Source organism: Bombina bombina, chromosome 5 (genome assembly GCF_027579735.1).
Source record: "Bombina bombina isolate aBomBom1 chromosome 5, aBomBom1.pri, whole genome shotgun sequence".
Lineage (NCBI taxonomy): Eukaryota > Metazoa > Chordata > Amphibia > Anura > Bombinatoridae > Bombina > Bombina bombina.
In genome coordinates, this window is record NC_069503.1 from 774,580,333 (window position 1) to 774,602,643 (window position 22,311).

Sequence of the window (22,311 nt, forward strand, 5' to 3'; positions counted from 1 at the left end):
CTCTCTCTTGGAGGAGAGTATTTGAAGTCCAGAAGGTATCCCTGAGATATTATCTCTAGCGTCCAGGGATCCTGAACATCTCTTGCCCAAGCCTGGGCGAAGAGAGAAAGTCTGCCCCCCACTAGATCCGATCCCGGATCGGGGGCCCTCAATTCATGTTTTAGGGGCAGCAGCAGGTTTCCTAGTCTGCTTGCCCTTGTTCCAGGACTGGTTAGGTTTCCAGCCTTGTCTGTAGCGAGCAACAGCTCCTTCCTGTTTTGGTGCAGAGGAAGTTGATGCTGCTCCTGCTTTGAAATTACGAAAGGAACGAAAATTAGACTGTCTAGTCTTGGCTTTGGCTTTGTCCTGAGGCAGGGCATGGCCTTTACCTCCTGTAATGTCAGCGATAATCTCTTTCAACCCGGGCCCGAATAAGGTCTGCCCTTTGAAAGGTATATTAAGCAATTTAGACTTAGAAGTAACATCAGCTGACCAGGATTTTAGCCACAGCGCCCTGCGTGCCTGAATGGCGAATCCTGAATTCTTCGCCGTAAGTTTAGTAAGATGTACTACGGCCTCCGAAATGAATGAATTAGCTAGTTTAAGGACTCTAAGCCTGTCCGTAATGTCGTCCAGAGTAGCTGAACCAATGTTCTCTTCCAGAGACTCAATCCAGAATGCCGCTGCAGCCGTGATCGGCGCAATGCATGCAAGGGGTTGCAATATAAAACCTTGTTGAACAAACATTTTCTTAAGGTAACCCTCTAACTTTTTATCCATTGGATCTGAAAAAGCACAGCTATCCTCCACCGGGATAGTGGTACGCTTAGCTAAGGTAGAAACTGCTCCCTCCACCTTAGGGACCGTTTGCCATAAGTCCCTTGTGGTGGCGTCTATTGGAAACATTTTTCTAAATATCGGAGGGGGTGAGAACGGCACACCGGGTCTATCCCACTCCTTAGTAACAATTTCAGTAAGTCTCTTAGGTATAGGAAAAACCTCAGTACTCGTCGGTACCGCAAAATATTTATCCAACCTACACATTTTCTCTGGTATTGCAACTGTGTTACAATCATTCAGAGCCGCTAACACCTCCCCTAGTAATACACGGAGGTTTTCCAGTTTAAATTTAAAATTTGAAATATCTGAATCCAGTCTGTTTGGATCAGAACCGTCACCCACAGAATGAAGTTCTCCGTCCTCATGTTCTGCCACCTGTGACGCAGTGTCTGACATGGTCCTAATATTATCAGCGCACTCTGTTCTCACCCCAGAGTGATCACGCTTCCCTCTTAGTTCTGGTAATTTAGCCAAAACCTCAGTCATAACAGTAGCCATATCCTGTAATGTGATTTGTAATGGCCGCCCAGATGTACTCGGCGCTACAATATCACGCACCTCCCTCTGAGCGGGAGATGTAGGTACTGACACGTGAGGCGAGTTAGTCGGCATAACTCTCCCCTCGTTGTTTGGTGAAATTTGTTCAATTTGTACAGATTGACTTTTATTTAAAGTAGCATCAATACAGTTAGTACATAAATTTCTATTGGGCTCCACTTTGGCATTGCAACAAATGACACAGGTATCATCCTCTGAATCAGACATGTTTAACACACTAGCAAATAAACTTGCAACTTGGAAATACAATTCAATTAGAATAATATTAAAATGTACTGTGCCTTTAAGAAGCACAGAAGATCTATGACAGTTGAAAATTAATAAATTGAAACAGTTATAGCCTCAATCCTTGTAAACAACACAACTTTAGCAAAGGTTTAATCCCATTAGCAAAGATAACAAATTCTGAAAGCAGGAAACAAATTACAGAATAAACGTTTTTTATCTCAGTCAAACTATAATTCTCACAGCTCTGCTGAGAGAAATTACCTCCCTCAAAATAAGTTTTGAAGACCCCTGAGCTCTGTAGAGATGAACCGGATCATGCAGGGAATACAATGAGTTGCTGACTGAAATATTTGATGCATAGAAAAAGCGCCAAAAAACGGCCCCTCCCCCTCACACACAGCAGTGAGGGAGAACAGAAACTGTCAGAAAAACAGATTAAGCAACTGCCAAGTGGAAAAATAGTGCCCAAACATTTATTCACACAGTACCTCAGCAAATGAAAACGATTTTACATTCCAGCAAAAACGTTAAACATAATCTCTAGTTATTAAACAGCTTTATGTATTTCTTACAGTGTAATTCTAGTGAAGTACCATTCCCCAGAATACTGAAGTGTAAAGTATACATACATGACATTATATCGGTATGGCAGGATTTTCTCATCAATTCCATTGTCAGAAAATAAAAACTGCTACATACCTCTATGCAGATTCATCTGCCCGCTGTCCCCTGATCTGAAGTTTACCTCACTCCTCAGATGGCCGAGAACAGCAATATGATCTTAACTACTCCGGCTAAAATCATAGCAAAACTCTGGTAGATTCTTCTTCAAACTCTGCCAGAGAGGTAATAACACACTCCGGTGCTATTTTAAAATAACAAACTTTTGATTGAAGATATAAAACTAAGTATAATCACCATAGTCCTCTCACACATCCTATCTAGTCGTTGGGTGCAAGAGAATGACTGGGAGTGACGTAGAGGGGAGGAGCTATATGCAGCTCTGCTGGGTGAATCCTCTTGCACTTCCTGTTGGGGAGGAGTAATATCCCAGAAGTAATGATGACCCGTGGACTGATCACACTTAACAGAAGAAAGATATATAATTTTGAGTTAAATGAAGAGTTAAGTAACAAATGGTGTACAGTTTTAGAAAAAAAATCTTCATTTGTTCTGATTTAAGTTATTAAAAAATGTAGAAATCTGTCATTGAACAATTTTAAGAACAGAATTTATGAGATTAAAGAAAACTTAGAAATTCATAAAAAATAATGCTTATTAAATGATTAGACAAAAAACTATTTAAAACAAAACATTGAAAGATTGACTGAAACTAGCTAAGAATTACAAATGAAAGAGGCGGGGCGTAGCCGTGCAGGAACATGGCCGCACTCTAAAAAGCTCCGTGGCATGTCTTGAGTCTCCAGCTCGTTTCTAACAATTTGGGACAGAGAGAGTCTCCCAAAAATCCTTCACGATTCTGAGAGTGACTAGGGGATTCAATATTTGGCACAAACTTGCCCATCCTAACATTTCCAGAGACCCAGGTTGAGAACGGGTCGGGCCGGCAAACCAAAGAAAACATCGTAGCGTAGAGGAACCTACTAAAGCAATACAACAGCTGGGGGCCTTGTCACCTACTTTGTCTACCTTGAGGGAGGTGAGGAGATCTAAAGCAGCACTCCGGAGCGGAAAGATACTTGGCGTGGAGATCTCCGCCAAGTGAGACTTCAACGTGAAATTCAATTTCAAACATACAGTATCCAGATCTTTCAAGACATCTGCCCTGCTACTATCGAAAAATGTAGGGAAATTTGTTTTATTACACAAACCCTTTAGGAAAGAAAGGTGAAATATCGCTGGGGGTTTCCCTTCAGTCTTATAGTTCAAAAAGAATGAAAAATGCACATATACAAGGAAACGGATGATCTGAACTCTTTCTCTAAAGGACTTAACATTGCCTTCATGCGACCTAATACATCTGTCCCACAAGATCCTACTTTCCAATGAGGAATTGCTCCTCTCCCTCAGAGACCACAGTGGTCCACTGTACACCATAAGAAGAAAAAATCAGGAGACTCTGCAACTGAACAATGAACTATCAATTCATTTAGATAGTGTTTGTTTTCTTTGATTATTCCCAGAGAGGAAGGCTTTCCAGTTTGCATCACAGGATACGATAAGTATACCCTAACTTGAATTTCTTGCAGTTGATCACTTATTCCTAACTAGCAATAGAGGACTCTACCTGAGGATATAAGAGACAATAGCTTTGAATGATTGATTTGACTTGTTCTTGTTTAGGTTATTATTTAGTTACCTTAAGTTACCATAGACAGGAAAAACAATTGTATGGAGTAAATTTACACTGCTATACAACCAACACGTTATATTGTAATTTTCTACTAGTTAATATGTAATATGCTTGTTGAACAAAGTGATGAACCACGTATAATATTATTCAATGTTATATTTTGCTATGTTCAAATGACTTTGTTACTAACCTGAGTTAGTTAATATTAGGTTAATATTATAATGTAATTAAAAGTGTTTTATGTGAAGGTTTGCAACACTACTAGATAGTAATTGTTTAAATAAAATGCGCCAGGGGTCTATCTCTCCCCCAATAAGTATAACAATTGCGAGAGCTGGAGACTTAGACAAAGACGTGCTACCTCATCCTTGAAAATATGTCAATTTTTTACCTATCTTTACCCTCAATGTTGTTTTTGATTCCCCTGTTTTTAAGTTTTAATCCTGTCCCGTCCTGTACTTCCATGCATGCTTATGTCAGGTGCACTTATCCAAAACAGGTTTACATGGAGCTCAATATAATCTCACACCACACTGACTATGGCTAAACACCAGACCCATTCTTCTTCCGCTAATGACCTACACTTATACTCGGTCAACGCTAAAGGCCTAAATATTCCTGACAAACAAACAACTGCCTTAAGAGACTTCCGCAATCATAAAACCGACATAGTGTTTCTCCAAGAAACGCATTTTAAAAAGGGTAGGGAACCCTCCACCTTTGCTCGCCTCTATGGCACGTGTTATTGGGCATAACATGAAAAATTTAAAAAACAGGGAGTAGGCATCTTACTTAAAAGAGGCATTCCTTTTATAGTTACACACCATCAAAGATAAAGAAGGCAGATACATAATTTTAATTGGATTATTATATAATAGACCGATAACTCTTATATCTTTATACGCCCCAAACTCTAACCAGCAATCCTTTTTAAAGAAAATCTCCAATCATATATTGGACCACCAAAAAGGAGTTCTTGTTATGTGTGGAGACTTCAATGTGGCATTGAATCCAGATATGGATTGCTCATCGAGCCACTCCTCAATTCCTTTGTCCCATATTACTAAAATAAATTCTCATTTTAAAAAATTGTTGCACATGATGTATGGAGACCACTGCACCCCCAGCTCAGGGACTACTCATTCTACTCCTTCCCACACGAGATATATACTAGGATTAACTATGTATTCTCGGACGCGGGAGGCTTGTCATTGTTTAGATCCACAAAAATATGGCCGATTACGTGGTCAGACCATGCCTCAATTGTTAGCTCACTATCCTGGCCTTCGAGGCCCATACGAGATTTCATCTGGAAACTAGATGATTTCCTCTTAAAAGATACACAGAATATCATGAGAATCACCAAAGTAATAACTGAATACTTTCAGATTAATACCAACCCTGAGACTTCCCCACAACTTTTATGGGAGGCTCATAAGAGTGTTGTTAGGGGGGAATTTATGGCCATAAAAGCACATAATAATAAAATTAAAAGAGAATCCATTAAAACTTATCTCGACAAAATACATCTAGAACTTAGACACAAACAAACCCCATCAGATAAAGACCTAATACATAAACTTACTCTAGAAAGAAAGAAACTAGCAATGCATTTATCTAAAGAACATAAAAGACAAGCCTTACAAAATCAACAAAAACACAATGAAGGACGTAACAAGTCTGGACATTTGTTAGCAAGATACCTCAAACACAAGACACACAAAAAGTATATTCTACAACTTACAGATGAAAAAGAACACACACACTATTCAACACAAAGTATCGCTCATACCTTCAAAAACTTTTATCAGAAATTATATAATATCCAAAATACTTCCACCACCCAAACAAATGTTTCCACTACAAGACCACAAATGATAGATACTTTCCTTAGACGCCTGAGACTACCAAATATCTTGCCCGAACATAAAGACAGACTAGATGAGCCTATAACCCTAGAAGAAATACAACTAGTTATTAAAGACCTACTGACAGGAAAAACGCCGGGGCCAGATGGTTTTGGTCATAAATATTATTCGATATTTCAAAAACTACTATCCCCCCACATCCTGCACTATTTCCAATCCATTGATTCCACCAAAACCTTTTCTGCTAGAGCACTAGAGGCCCACATAATGCTTCTACCAAAACCGAATAGATCACCTATCTACCCGGCAAATTACCACACTATTTTGTTATTAAATACGGATATAAAAATATTTGCAAAAATATTAGCCCACAGGTTAAATAGAGTGCTCCCTGATATCATTCACCTTGATCAAGTAGGTGTCATGATCCGGTGTACATGCGTTCAGGACACAGACCCTCGGGGCAGTGGTAGGGATTTGAAGACACCGACCCCTGACCCAGGGAAGAGTATCCTGGACGTGGATAGATGATATTCTGTGATTCATAGTTGCTAGAAGTTATTGTAGAATAAATGGAGAGTGCAACATTTGTATACAATATATTCTGAGTTCACTGTGACTTATAGTTAGTTAATAGAAGTAACTGCAGGATTCAATGAGAGAAAAATATAGCAATGTGGAATGTTCAGGCTTCAGAGTAATCTGGTAAAAGATTGACACTTAGATGCAAACTAAGGTTTGTTGCAGGTTCACAGTACATAATATTATATAAATCTGTATGTCAGAGTCAAAGCACAGCTGCACAGGTACTTAGACAAGCTGCAAGTTTAGGCATTAATTACTGTTTGTGCATTTAGATGCAAACTTGGTTTGTTGCAGGTTCACAGTACATATTATTATAAAGAGCTGTATGTCAGTAATTAGCAGAGCAGCACAGGTGAAAGTTAAGTTTAAGGCATCAATTACTGTTTGAACATATTTTGGAGAATCACATGAAAGCTTTTAATTGAACACATAGATGCAGAGTTCAGAATATGTTAACATATTTGCAGCAGGATATTTCAGCAATGACAACTTGTAGCAGAGAAATAGTTATAAAGTTCTGAGTAAGATGCTGTTGTAATTAGAGAGTGATGATAACCAAAAGTATGCTTGATTTATAATAAAGTTCTGAGTTTGTTAAGTAGCAGTGTCCAGGAAACAGAAAATGGAATTATTTGGATACTTGCGATTTGATGATTTTAGGCATTGGAATAGAAAATGCTGTAGGTTGAAATAGTTGGTAAATTCATACAGGAAACAGTCACAGACCTCTGTTGTTCAGGATCACAACTTCAATGTTAATGCAAGGCACATTAGACCTGAGACGGCTTAAAAAGAGGCTGAGGTAATCAGGTGCATGAATGATTAATCAGGCAGGCAGGCAAGCTGAATGTGAATACTGCCCAAATGCAGCAGTCAGAGAAGGATTTCTTAAAGGGATAGTGACATTAGGCTGAGATATGTTACAGTAGGCTTCATTCCGGGTCGGGAGGCTAAAGACAACATGGTCAGGGCCTTACACTTAATTCATCATGTAAAAAGTAACGACATACCTTCTGTATTTTTGTCAACAGATGCAGAAAAGGCCTTTGACCATGTTGACTGGGATTTCTTGAAAGCCACCTTGAAACATATGGGTCTTGGCCCACAAATATTGATTAGGATTTTCTCTTTATATTCCCAACCCAATACACGTGTCCTAGTAAATGGATCTCTTTTGAGCTCCTTCTCCATATCCAATGGGACACGTCAAGGATGTCCACTGTCACCTCTTTTATTTACCTGCGTGATTGAAACTTTGGCAACAAGCATTAAACAAAATTCACGGTTACATGGTATTAACATTGACTCCCAACAATATACAGTCTCCCTCTTCGCAGACGACATGCTTTTCTCCCTTACAGACCCAAAGGAATCAATTACGCATTTGGTCACTGAATTTGAGACATTCCACACACTATCAAATTTTTCCATAAATAAGACAAAATTGGAAATTCTAAATTTAAATCTGACTGAACCTTCTCTGGCCAACATTAAAAAAATTACCCCGTTCGCATGGTGTCCCCAAGCCCTGAACTACTTGGGAATTAAGCTCTCCTCAACTTTAGACAGTTTATTCAATTTGAATTACATACCAATTAAACGCACAATTATTAATTATCTCTCGTCATGGAGATCCAAAAGGTTATCTTGGCTAGGGCGCATAGATGTCATTAAAATGAATGTATTTCCGAGAATACTTTATTATTTCCAAACAATTCCTATCCCCCTCCCGAGAAATTACCTATCCTCCATACAGAAAGCATTTAGTGATTTTATTTGGGACAAAAAACCTCCAAGAATTAACCAACACATAATGCAATCTCCCAAAATACAAGGAGGGTTGGGAGTTCCAAACCTTGCATTATATAGACAGGCTATTTTCCTTCAGAGGGTGGTAGATTGGAACATTCACTTTCACCATAAACGATGGGTCCCTTTGGAACATCAGATATCACAGAAACCTCATCTTGGGCGCCAATGTTGGAGCGACCCCAATAAACTTAAATCTATGACATGGAATGACCCTGTGACCCAGGAGACATTTCAGGTTTGGAGGAAGGTTATAGACACCTCCTTATTTATCTCCTCCATACCATCACCACTAACATCCTTAATAGAGAAAGGCAAATTTACTATGCATCCATTTTTAAATTCCTCAATAACAGAGACAGTCAATAGAGATTTTACGGTACGATTAATGATTACCAATGAATCTGTGCGAACTCAATCTGATTTGTTGGGGGAAGGCTATGGATGTTTTTCCAACTGGTTCACATACAGACAAGCAAGAAACTTCATACTCAGACATAAAGGACATGATAATATGACTAGACCACTGACGATATTCGAATAATTATGTATCATGACTCCTCCCATTAGACATACACTATCTACAATATACAAAATACTAATCCAAAAACCACCCGGATATATACCTCCGTGTTTAGAAAGATGGGAGTCTGATCTTGAAACCATTATTCTCCCTCAGACGAGCGCCTCCATGCTTCAGGCTACAATGAGGTCCTAGGTTTCCTCCTCCATACTGGAGACTAATTTCAAATTACTACACAGATGGTACTTAACACCCAGAAAACTACATTGATTATTCCGATCGCAAAAAAAACAATGTTGGAGATGTGGCCATATAAATAGCGACACCGCACACATGTGGTGGTGGTGTAACACCATCCAAAATTTCTGGAGACGGGTGATCTCGGCAATAGAATCAATACTAAATATTGAACTGCCATTAGACCCCCTGATATGGTTACTGAATAAATCCCCTAATATTTAATACAAAGCCTATCTTAATCTGTTTAAGATCATGACAAACGGAGTCAAAGTGTTGAATGCTAAAAACTGGAAGCATGGGGACGCTCCTTCATAAGACATGTGGTTTGAGAAGGTGTCAGATTTGGTGGAGTTAGAAGAATATTACTATCTTAAAAACGATAAAATGGAAACTTATGCAGAGATCTCTTGCACTTGGGATGAATATGTGCGATCCAAATGGGATAATACCTCAACAACCAGGGAAATCCACATTTAATAAGGTCAGGACTTCTTACTATATAAAAGCATAAAAAGATTTTATAGGGAGTTACAGACGGGACAGGAACCTCAACCCCTTTTAGGTTTTGTCTTTAATTTTCTTCCTTCTTATTGTTTATTAATTTTACTTGTGTTTACGATCCAAAAATTCCTTTTGGAATACTTTGTCTACCTGAGGAGTACTTACATGTCTCCTTAGAATATATTTGACATGAAAAAGTAAATTGAGTTATTTCACAAAGTTATGATAGATTTAATAAGTAAAAACTGTAACTCAGTAAAAACATGACAACTGTTGAAGCAGAAATGAAAAGGAGCTGCGTCTCCCTACTTTTGTATTGTTCTAGATCATCTTCAATAAAGTTGTTTATATATATAAAAAAAAAAACTTTCTAGACACCAACAAGATTATAGTATATTAAAGGTAGATACATCTTGTGAGAAAATAAACACAAAATTAAATTATTTCCAATAAAATGCAAATAAAAACAGAAATACTAACTACCTATACAATAGAGAAAGTCATAATACAAATAAAATAGACCACAGATATTCTTATAGAGAACCAAAATATAATCGAAAAACCTCTCAAAATAGACATCATATACTGAATAGATATTCTGAATATCAATATGCTTGTGATTCCCAATACAGAAACTTTAACCAAAGATCACACTTTACCAACTCACAAAACAGTTTTAGGAACTATTACACAGAGAAACAATTTGTAGATCAATACCCCCAAAGAAACAGAAATAAAAAGTGGAGAATTCCCCTCAAAAATAGATACCAACTATTGAATGATATAGGTGAGAGGAATTATGATATATATAATTCACTCAGACAGGGTAAGTTTTTTTTAGGAAGGTACACTTCAAATACAAAGAACAATGGTAAGAAAAAGGCTTAGAAGATCTCTCAATCTTCTAAGCCTTTTTCTTACCATTGTTCTTTGTATTTGAAGTGTACCTTCCTAAAAAAAACTTACCCTGTCTGAGTGAATTATATATATCATAATTCCTCTCACCTATATCATTCAATAGTTGGTATCTATTTTTGAGGGGAATTCTCCACTTTTTATTTCTGTTTCTTTGGGGGTCTTGATCTACAAATTGTTTCTCTGTGTAATAGATCCTAAAACTGTTTTGTGAGTTGGTAAAGTGTGATCTTTGGTTAAAGTTTCTGTATTGGGAATCACAAGCATATTGATATTCAGAATATCTATTCAGTGTATGATGTCTATTTTGAGAGGTTTTTCGATTATATTTTGGTTCTCTATAAGAATATCTGTGGTCTATTTTATTTGTATTATGACTTTATCTATTGTATAGGTAGTTAGTATTTCTGTTTTTATTAGCATTTTATTGGAAATACAGCACAAAAGATGGAAATTTATGATAAGAGAATCTTTAATTTGTCAGAAACAATTATCAAAAATGGAAACTAAAGTTCTAAAATTAGGACTTACCTTTGCCCCAATCACTAAAATGAACAAATTTGAGACACGCATACACGCTGCACAGTTTATTAGATAACTGAAAAATCCAGTAGAAAGACAATTAATGAACAATAGGTCAAAAACTCAAACCAATTAAACTATCACACATACACAGTTAGCTAAAACCAAAATCTACTTTTTATCCAGTCTATGTCAAAGGAAGTAACTTGGAGGTCTTTGAAAAAGCTATCCTGAGAGATTTAGCTAAGATAAAAAGCAATAAAAATCTTAATTTGGGGGTGGGGGTATTGTTATAATGGACAATAATAATTATATTACGGAAGCTGAACATCCTTTAAGTGATTTAAGCACCTACAAGTAAGTGAAAAAAACATTCAAAAGAAGTTATACAAGATGCTAGAAGATGCTAAAATACAGGGATTAATAAACTAGAATGAATTTAATTATATGTACCAAAAATTTCCCAAAATGGCGATCTTTAACTTTTTCCCGAAAGCCCATAAAAGTAAATCCCTCCGGGTGGCCAATCATCTCTGATATTAACTCAATTACCTCTGCTTTATCGCAATACATTGATTTACAAATACAAGACTATGGTAAACAACTGTGCCTTCCTATTGTAAGGATACCACAGAAATATTCCAACTATTAAAGGAGGTAAGAGGCAATAAAATTATTTACTTTCCACTTGCGATGTGACCTTATTATACACCTGCATTATACAAGAAAAGGGAATAGGTTTGGATAAATATTTCTTAAGAGAGACTAGTGATATATAAAGAAAAACTTAAATTATGCTTACCAGATAATTTCCTTTCCTTCTGTATGGGAAGAGTCCACAGCATTCCTTACTTGTGGGAAATACTGAACCTGGCCACCAGGAGGAGGAAAAGACACCCCAGCCAAAGGCTTAAATACCTCCCCCACTTCCTCATAACCCCAGTCATTCTGCCGAGGGAACAAGAAACAGTAGGCGAAATATCAGGGTGAAAAAGGTGCCAAAAGAATCAATTTAAATTTAGGGCCGCCCATGAGAGAACATGGGCGGGAGCTGTGGACTCTTCCCATACAGAAGGAAAGGAAATTATCATGTAAGCATAATTTAAGTTTTCCTTCTTAATATGGGAAGAGTCCACAGCTGTATTCCTTACTTGTGGCAAACATATACCCAAGCTCTAGAGTAAACGGAATGCTAACGGGAGTTAAAAAAAGAAGAGGCAGACCCTAATCTGAGGGCACCACAGCCTGCAAAACCTTTCTCCAGAAGGTTGCTTCAGCAGAAGCAAAAACATCAAACTTGTAAAGTTTGGAAAAAGTATGTAAGGAGGACCAGGTAGCCGCCTTACAAATCTGATCCATAGAGGCCTCATTTTTGAAGGCCCAAGAGGAAACCACTGCTCTTGAAGAATGAGCCGTAATCCTCAGAGGAGGCTTATGTCCCGCTGTCTCTATGCTAAACGGTTGACACTCCTCAGCCAAAAAGATAAGAAAGTCGAAGAGGCCCTCTGACCCCCACGCTTCCCTGAAAAGAGAACAAACAGAGAAAGAAGATCGTCTAAATTCCTTCGTGGCCTGAAGATAGAACTTCAAGGCACAAACTACATCCAGAATTACGTTGTAAACGTTCCTTTGATGAAGAAGGATTAGGACATAATAAAGGAACCAAAATCTCTTGATTGATGTTGTGAATTGACACAACCTTAGGAAGAAAACCTAACTTGGTTCGTAGAACAGACTTATCAGCATGGAAAGCCAGATAAGGAGGGACGCATTGCAAGGCAGCAATCACAGATACTTGCGCGCAGAAGCAATAGCCAGTAGAAAAGGAACCTTCCAAGACAACAATTTAATGTCTACTCCATGCATAGGCTCCAACGGAGCCCGTTGCAAAAATTTAAGAACAAGATTTAAACTCCAAGGAGGAGCAGTAGATCTAGACACAGGTCTGATCCTAGCAGAGCCTTAACAAATGACTGCACATCTGGAAGCTCAGCAAACCTCTTGTGCAGTAACACAGACAGGGCCAAAATCTGTCCCCATCAGGGGACTTGCAGAAAAGCCCTTCTCCAGTTCATCCTGGAGAACAGAATAAGTAGGTCCTCCACACCTTATGATAGATGCGAAAAGCAACCAGTTTACGAACTTGAATGAGAATAAAAATAACTCTCTCAGAAAGCTCTCTCTTGGCTAGGACTAAGCGTTCAATCTTCACACAGTCAGCCTCAGAGAATCTAGACATTGATGAAGAAAGAGACCTTAGTCAGCAGATCCCTTCAACAAGGTAACTTCCACGGAGGAGATGAGGACATGCCCACTAGATCCGCAAACCATATCCTTCGCGGCCAAGATGGAGCAATCAATATCACTAACGCCTGCTCTTGCTTGATTCGAGCCACTACATGAGTAAGTAGTGGTAAACGGCAGGAAAAGATAAATTAGATTGAACCTCCATGCACGCTAATGCATCTGTTAGCTTCGCCTGAGGATCCCTGTACATCGACCCATATCTGGGTAGCTTGGTATTGAGACATCATAAGATCTTTCTTTTGCAAATCTCTGCAAACACTTCGGGATGGAGAGACCATTCCCCTGAAAGGATTGTCTGCTGAGGAAATCCGCTTCCCAATTGTCCACACCCGGAATGTGGATCGCTGACAGCAGAGATACTTCCCTCATAGCTAGGGAGTTTCTTGTTCCCCCTGATTGTTAATGTAAGCCACAAGGTTATATTGTCTGATTGGAATCTGATAAACTTCGACAAACCCAGCAGAGGCCAAGCCTTCAGAGCATTGTATGTTGTCCGAAGTTCCAAAATGAGAGCAGGAGGGAGCTTTCCTCCTGAGTCCATAGGCCCTGTGCCTTCCTGGCACCCCCAAACAGCTCTCCATCCTGACAGACTGGCAACTGTAGTCACAATCTCCCAGGATGGTCTTCAGATGGACGTCCTTTGGGACAAGAGATCCAGACAAAACCACCAAGAGAGCAATTCTCTCGATAAGTTGTCCAGAGAAATCTGTTGAGACAGTTCCGAATAATTGCCGTTCCACTGCTTAACCATGCGCAGTGGCAACAGTCTGAGGTGAAACCTGGCAAAGGGAATGATGTTCATGCTGGACACCATGAGACCAATCACCTCCAAACACCGAGCCACAGATGGCCTTAAGGAGGTCTGAAGGGCAAGACATGTTTGAAGCTAGCTTGCAACGTCTCTGGTCTGTTAGAAATATTCTTAAGTCTATGGAGTCTATTATAGTACCCGGGAATCCTATCCTGGTACTTGATATAAGAGAGATCTCTCTAGATTTATCTTCCATCCATGGGATCGAAGAAGACAGAAGAGAAATTATGAATGGTCCACTCCACCAATGGAAGTGCAATAAACTGGAAGTGCTGGTCCAGGAACGCAAACCTTGGGAACTGGAAGTGGTCCTTAAGGATTGGTACGTGAAGGGAGCATCCTTCAGATCTATTGTGGTCATGAACTGCTCTTCTCAAATGAGAGGAAGAATGGACCTTATTGTCTCCATCTTGAATGAGGGGACATATGAAAATTTGTTTAAGCACTTTAGTTCCAGAATCGGACGGAAAGTTTCCTCCTTCTTTAGGACCACAAAAATGTTTAAATAGTATCCCAAACCTCTCTCTGTGATAGGCACCGGGACAATAACTCCTAAGAGGACATATCCCGTACGCACCCCAGAAAGGCTCCCCTCTTTTCTGGTCAGGAAGACAGGTTTGAGAGGAGGAATCTGTCCCTGGGTGGCTGAGACTTGAAACCTATCTTGTAACCCTGAGTTATGACCTTTAGGACCCATGGATCCTGCACGTCCCTGAACCAAGCGACTGAAAAGAGCAACAGTTTGCCCCCTACAAGATCCAGAAGAGGACCAGGAACTGCCCATTCATGCCAACTTAGACTCGGCGGGCTTCTTGCTCTGCTTGGATTTATTCCAGGACTGAGCCGGCTTCTAAGAGCTCTTGGTTTGCTCTTGCTTAGCTGAGGACTGCTGACAATGGGCTTTATCAGAATGAAAATTGTCCCTTAGACTGGTTCTTATTCCCTTACAGTAGCAGGGCAGCCTTGCCCCCTGTGACCGTGGAGAAAATTGAGTCCAGGCCTGGACCAAACAAAATATTTCCCTTAAAGGGGAGGGAAAGAAGTCTAGACTTAGAAGTCATATCCGTAGATCATGACATCAGCCAGAGCCCAACGGGCCTGAGCAGAAAAGCTGAAGCCTTAGCATTCAGGTGAATAATCTGCTTAATAGCATCACAGATAAAAGAATTAGCAACCCTCAAGGCCGTAATTCTTTCTTGAATAACGTCGAGCAGACCTCTCCCCCCCCCCGATCAAATCCTATAAGGAGTCGCACCTGTAGGTAGTTTCTCCAGCAACTGCTGCAACAGCCGCCGCCAGTTGAAACAAATATCCCGTATATGTTGAAACATCTTTCTTAACAGAGTTTCCATCTTTTATCCATGGGCTCTTTAAACAAAGAGCTATTCTCAAGTGGGATAGCAGTATGTTTAGCAAGGGTGAAGATAGTGCCATCCCTTTTAGGGACGGAACCCCACAACTCCATTGAGAGTCCAGGACCGGGAACAATTTCTTAAAGGAAGAAGAGGGGGGGAAAGGAATCCAATCCTATCCCATTCATTCTTAATAATGTTCGCCATCCAACAGGAGCAGGGAAGGATAAGGTACCACCCTGTTCCCAAACTTTATCCAATTTAGGAATCAAAGGTTCATCAGGCAATTTGGCCTCTGGAACCTCTAAATTCGCCAAAACTTCCTTTAGAAGAAAGCGCAAATTCCTAAAAGTAAAGTCTGATTCCTCCACAGCCTGAGGTTTAGAGGCAGCAGACTCCGATCCAGAATGTTCATACTCTGAAGCCTCAGAAAGAACTTCATCCTCGGATAACCTTATTAGTTAAATCCAATAAATTATCTGATGTACTCTGGGAAGGAGAGCAATATGTAACCTTTCGCTTGCGCTTGGCAGGGCGAGGTAAAGCATTAAAGGCCGCAGACACCGCCGTCTGAACTGCGCAGTAGCGTCTGGTGGAAAAAAGGCCCCCTCGAGATGTAGGATCAGCAATGCTACGGGAAACTGGATGTGTAGAGAGAGAAGAATGTAGGGTACGCACCTCACTGGATGACAACTCCCCAGAGGTGGATGGCTCAGTGGTATCAAACATGTTTGATATTATCACATTATCAAGGCACATGGAATGTAATTGAGAGGGCGGATCTAAGGCCCCCTCATAATATAAACAGGAATTACTCTTTAGGAATAGAGGGAGTACCCTCTAAAGTAACTGAATCCTCCGTCGCTAGTGCAATAACCGGAGAACTATAGAAAATAAAACAATCTTATTTAATTCACAATATGCCAATAGCTGGGGTATTCCCCACCTCCTATGACCCAGACAGTACAGAGATTTATGACTCCTCTCTGATAGACACCCGGTCAGGAAAGAGGGAATAAAAACTGCACAATGCAGGACCGCCTCTGCTATGAGAAAAAGTGCGCCAAACTTGTAAGCTGCACAGCTTACAAACCTGTATATTCCATACCAGCCTATGAGCCAATAACATCTCACACAGAAAAGCAGCATAAAATCAAATAAAACATATAAGATTATTCCCCACTGTTCAATAATCCCCCTAAGGAAATATTAACCCTTGATTCTATACAGATAAAAGGAGTCCCACTGTGACCCTGTCTTCTTGCGTTATCATACATGCATAAAAAATGAAACAATCTTACCAGAATCTATGCCGTGGAACAGTAATACAGTCCTTCAAGTTTGACAGATAGTAGTGTTGCTTCTGACATGGACTTGAGTGAAGAAAGCAGGCAGCAAAACTCGTCAACGCTAATTGCTTATGAAGCTGTTAATATGAGTTGGGAGGTTTCGCAGAAAGACTCTCCCTGTATCCCTGGACTCTAACTTTCATCCATGCTCTCACTGAGAGACTGACAGGACTACTTAAAACTCCAGTCCCATCTCGAAGAGTACTACCCTCCATAAGAGACTACTCCACAATCTTCTGACACTTCTCTGCCAACCTCCTGTGACGAAAGGCAAAGAATGACAGGGGTTATGAGGAAGTAGGGGAGGTATTTAAGCCTTTGGCTGGGGTGTCTTTGCCTCCTCCTGGTGGCCAGGTTCAGTATTTCCCACAAGTAAGGAATGCAGATGTGGACTCTTCCCATATTAAGAAGGAAACAGAATTAATTTATTTTAAAGAGTATTCAGTTTACCTTACATAACAATATCTTTTCTTTCAATGCAAAGTTATATCTACAAACAAAGGGGACTACTATGGGCATGAGGTTTGCGCCAAGTTATGCCAACCTTTTTATGGGCAATTGGGAAAATGTTTTCCTAGAAAGACATGACTTGAGCGCAAACCTTAAGCTTTATAAAATATTCATTGATGACATCCTTATTATATGGAAGGGCAATGAAAACAATCTTATACTTTTTTTTGATACATGAACAAAAACCAAAGAGGCCATCAATCAGCAAGTGCTACCCAGGTTTCTGATCCAAAAATGGACTGGCTCCTTAGCTTACATTCCTGCTTTTTAAAATAAAGATACAAAGAGAACGAAGAACATTTGATTTGATTTAGGCATAAAATAGAAAGTTGCTTAAAATTGCATGCTCTATCTAAGCCATGAAAGAAAACATTTGGTTTCATATTCCTTTAATACGAAAAGTCACTTTAAAACAGTTGATGCCAACACTTACATCTATTCGAGCAGTTGTCACATAAATTATTGGATCAATAGCATCCCAAAAGAGCAATGTTTACGGATTAGCAAAAACTGCTCAAAGATGATGGATTATGATAGTCAAGTTAAGGTTTAGAAAAGGGATATGACTCTAAGAAAATATAATCAGTTGTTCTAAGGTTAGAGAGTTAGATAGAACAAATATTTTAATAAGCCAACAAATAAAAACTAATGCAGAATCTAATCTAATAAAAGTTACATTTGTCACAAATTAAAGCTGTCAACATAGGCAGCTTGAGAAGACAGTTGAGTGTCATATTGTGCATAATTGGACATTTAAGACAGAGCTGATCACCATGCTCAGTGCTGATGCTGACATCTTGGTCTCTCATACTTGTCCTTGTACCTGCCAGTGCCAAGTAAAATAGGACCATGAAATATATAGTTTAGTTGATGCAGATGCATCTATTGTAAATATTTTTAGCTATCTTTTCAGTAATAGTAAAGCTTTGCCCATGTTCTTTGGATATAGACTCTGATTAATTCTTATTCACAGGGTCTACATACATTGCACACACAGGACACATACAGACAGCATACAGTAGTACTCTGTATGCTGTCTGCAAGTGCACTGTATGCATGTTCACTGTATGGCCGAGTACTACTCTATGTGCTGTCTGCCATGTGCACTGTAAGGCTGAGTACTACTGTATGTTGTCTGCATGTGCACTGTATGGCTAAGTACTACTGTATGGCTCCAATACAGGGGATTCATTCCCTCAACCTTCTGCTTCACAGCCAGGCATGCTAACTAATAAGCTATGCCAGATATACATAAAAAAACGCAAAATGACTCGTAGAAAAGGGAACTTCAAATGGAAAGAAGAAACTCTGAAATACCAGTTGAGAGCTCAACAGGAATAAGAGGAGCATACAAACAGATATATCTTACATAGCTCTTAAATAAAGCATAAAAATAAGGAATGAAGGCAAAAGACAGGCCCCTACTTATATAAATACCCCACAAAGCAGCAGTCTAGAGCACCAGGTACAATTCAATCCTCTATTGTATCTGTTGCTGTGGCCTGCTGCTTTGTAGATTATCATTTGGGGAATAGGCAGTATCCCCTGTTCACGTGCACAGTTCACGCTCTGGAGTGCTGTCCATATCTGAACTTATATAAATACTGGCACACAGATAAGTGACCAGATAATTATTGATAGTCAGGACAATCGTTCGAAAACAAAAAGATAGCGACAAACATAAACTGAAAAACCACACTTATTGGAGAGAATAACAGCTTGTGAATACACATTCAAGGAGCAAGTAGCTGTAGCTGGTTTCAAACTGTTAACCTTGCACTTGCTAGGCCGCTAAGTAAACCATCAGGCTACTACAGCAGGCTGGGTGATAAATTGCTCTATAAACAAAAATATAAATATGTATTTTACATAAAACAAATACATGCTGCAACAATCATGAAATTAAAATCTCCTCACTAAAACAGAGATCATTTTATTGAACACATGTACATAAAATATGCAAGAATGAAATTAAACACTCCTCCGTAAGAGACAGGGTCGGCTCCAAGGGGGGGCAATGCCCACCCAAATGGAATGCTGTGCCCCCTCCCCCGTCCCCGCTGCTGACATAGTAACAATTCATTAATTTTTTATTTATTTTTTAAGCCGGGCCCAGTTGTGCCCGATGATGTCACTGTCTCCAAGCTCCGCCTACCCATCCTCGCCCGAGACTCTGGCTGACTGCCTGCCCGGACTGCAATAGTGCTGACTGACTGGAACTGCTGAGTGTCACTCACGTCACTGACTCCTACTCTACTCTACTCCTCCTAGTTGGATTTTTTGATTGGTTAGGGGGTGGGGACTCGGGGAGAAGGGGCGGAACGATAGCGTGCGCCGCTGCTCGGGACTACTGGCCAGGCACACAGCACACTGTCACATGTGATGTGATGCAGGCAGATGCAGTGGCACGCAAGTTGTCAACAGTGTGTGTACTACTCCTACTGTTAACTCAGAGTCGCTGAGCAGCCGCTGAGCCCTCACTCAGCCCCTGGAGACTCATCACGACGACAAGCAAAACAACTTGAGTCTCAAGGTCATAAGTGGTCAGGTCATCATCACACCAGCCATCAGGTATTAAGGTATTAAGTAAGCGTGGGAGTGTCCCTCAGTGTGCCAGGCACATTCCTCAGGGCTTTAATGAGACAAGCACTGAGCTGCATTCAGTCAGATGGAGCAGGGTGCACTGCACAAACCACCAGCTAGTAGTGGCTGCATGTCTTCTATTTAGCTAATATTGTTCTTAGGAATTCTGCACAATCCATTCAAACCCCACTTGTTAAGTTGATTATATGGTAATACAACATATACTGAAGTACATTTGTCGTTTTGTGAGCAGAATATATTTATTCATCCTTACAGCTATAATGAATGTATTCCTAACATATTCTAAAATTTAGAAGCCCTACGAAACTATGCCAGTTTTTGGAGATCAGCAGCATAAATTACTCTTACAAAAAACTGTGCAAAATGAATTAGCTCTATTAATGCATTCAATGGGCTGCAGGAATATAAAATCATCATAATCCCCATGTGATGCAATACTACCAGCGTTTCAACTATGTACTTGGCATTTATTACGTAATCTATTGGTATTTTATAATGTAAGTTTTATTATATCCAGTAGATTTTTAGAAGTTTATGAAATGTGGTTTTGGATGTATTTATTGCATTTAATTCTGCGATGAGGATGATGTTAGCGCTTCATAAGTAAATAATGATGCTAGGAGGACCAATTCCTTCCAGGAATATTAGAAAGCAAATCTCTCTCTGGCTGGTCACAGCTTTACATGTTCATTGCCTAGTATCTTACATGGGGATGGTCTTTGCTGGATGAAGTCACTGATACCCGCAGATGAGAATTCATCTTTATATAAGGCACCAGTAAGGTAAATTAGACCTAACCCTATAAATACATGCAGCATTGGCGATAGACTTGTGTGAGTGCTAGAATAACCCTGAAGCTCTTGCATGAGCTGATCATGTACTCATAAGTAGTTGCGTTATAGCAACTGAAGCACTTGCATGTTGTTATTTGTTGCGTTCTCCATCAGATTACATAAATCAGGATTAAAGGGATATTAAACCCAGAAATTTTCTTTCATTATTCAGATAGAGAATACAATTTTTAAAAAGTTTCCAGTTTACTTCTATTATCAAATTGTTATTCTTTGTTGAAGGGATACCTAGGTAGGTAGCGTGCACATGCCTGAAGCACTACATGACAGGAAATAGTGCTGCCATCTAGTGCCCCTGCTAATGTATAACATTGTTGCAAAACTGCTGCCATATAGAGCTGCAGAAACGTGCAGACTCATAAGCTTACTTTACTGCTTTTCAACAAAGGATAACAAGAAAACGAAGAAAATTTGATAACAGAAGTAAATTGGAAAGTTGTTTAAAATTGTATGTTCTATCTGAATCATAAAAGAAATAAAATTGGGGTTTATGTCCCTTTAACTATTCTTGCTTTGAGACTGGTTAGAGGGTCAGAAACTCTAATTCTGTTTTTTGCTGAGCTATAAAAAATTGTCCAGACTCAATTATTCCCATCTCCTCTACAATATATTCCTTTAATACTGGCATTGGCTATAATTTAAATATCAAGATGGCTACACTTTCCTGCAGAATATGTAAGTCTGTTCTTATTTTGACTCTCATACATGCTTTGTAAATGTGTGCCCCATCATGAAAAAAAAAATGCCCCCCCCCCACTTCATTTGTTCTTGAGCCGACCCTGGTAACAGAGATCGCATTATAGCACCCATGAACATAAAATATGCAGGTATGAAATTAAACATATTGGGGACTTAAAGGGACACTAAACCCAAAAAATTTCTTTCGTGATTCAGAAAGAGAATTCAATTTTAAACAACTTTACAATTTACTTCTATTATCTAATATGCTTTATTTTTTAGATATCCTTTGTTAAAAAAATAGCAATGCACATGGGTGAGTCAATAACACGAGGCATCTATGTGCAGGCACCAATCAGCAGCTACTGAGCCTATCTAGATATGCTATTCAGCAAAGAATATCAAGAGAATGAAGCAAAATAGATAATAGAAGTAAATTAGAAAGTTGTTTAAAATGGCATGCTCTATCTAAATCACGAAATAAAAAATGTGGGTTTAATGTCCCTTTAAGAAATACCCATATAAATATGAATTTTACATAGATCAAATTCATGTTGCAATAATACAGTCACGCATATAATGATTAAATCTGAGAAGATATAACATGATATTGAACCTTAGAGGGAAAAACATCATTTATGTAAGAACTTACCTGATAAATTCATTTCTTTCATGGTGGCAAGAGTCCACAAGCTAGTTACCAAACCTCAAATGCCTATAAATATACCACCTCCCTCACTCATACATCAGCTTAACATATAGCCAAGTTAGTGAGGTGACTAAGGAGTAAAAGCATAAAAAAGAGGAACGGGATAAATAACGTGCTTTATACAAAAAAATAAATAAAAAAAATGGGTGGGTCTTATGACCCTTGCCACCATGAAAGAAATTAATTTATCAGGTAAGTTCTTACATAAATTATGTTTTTTTAATATACGTGGCGAGAGTACACAAGCTACTTACTCAT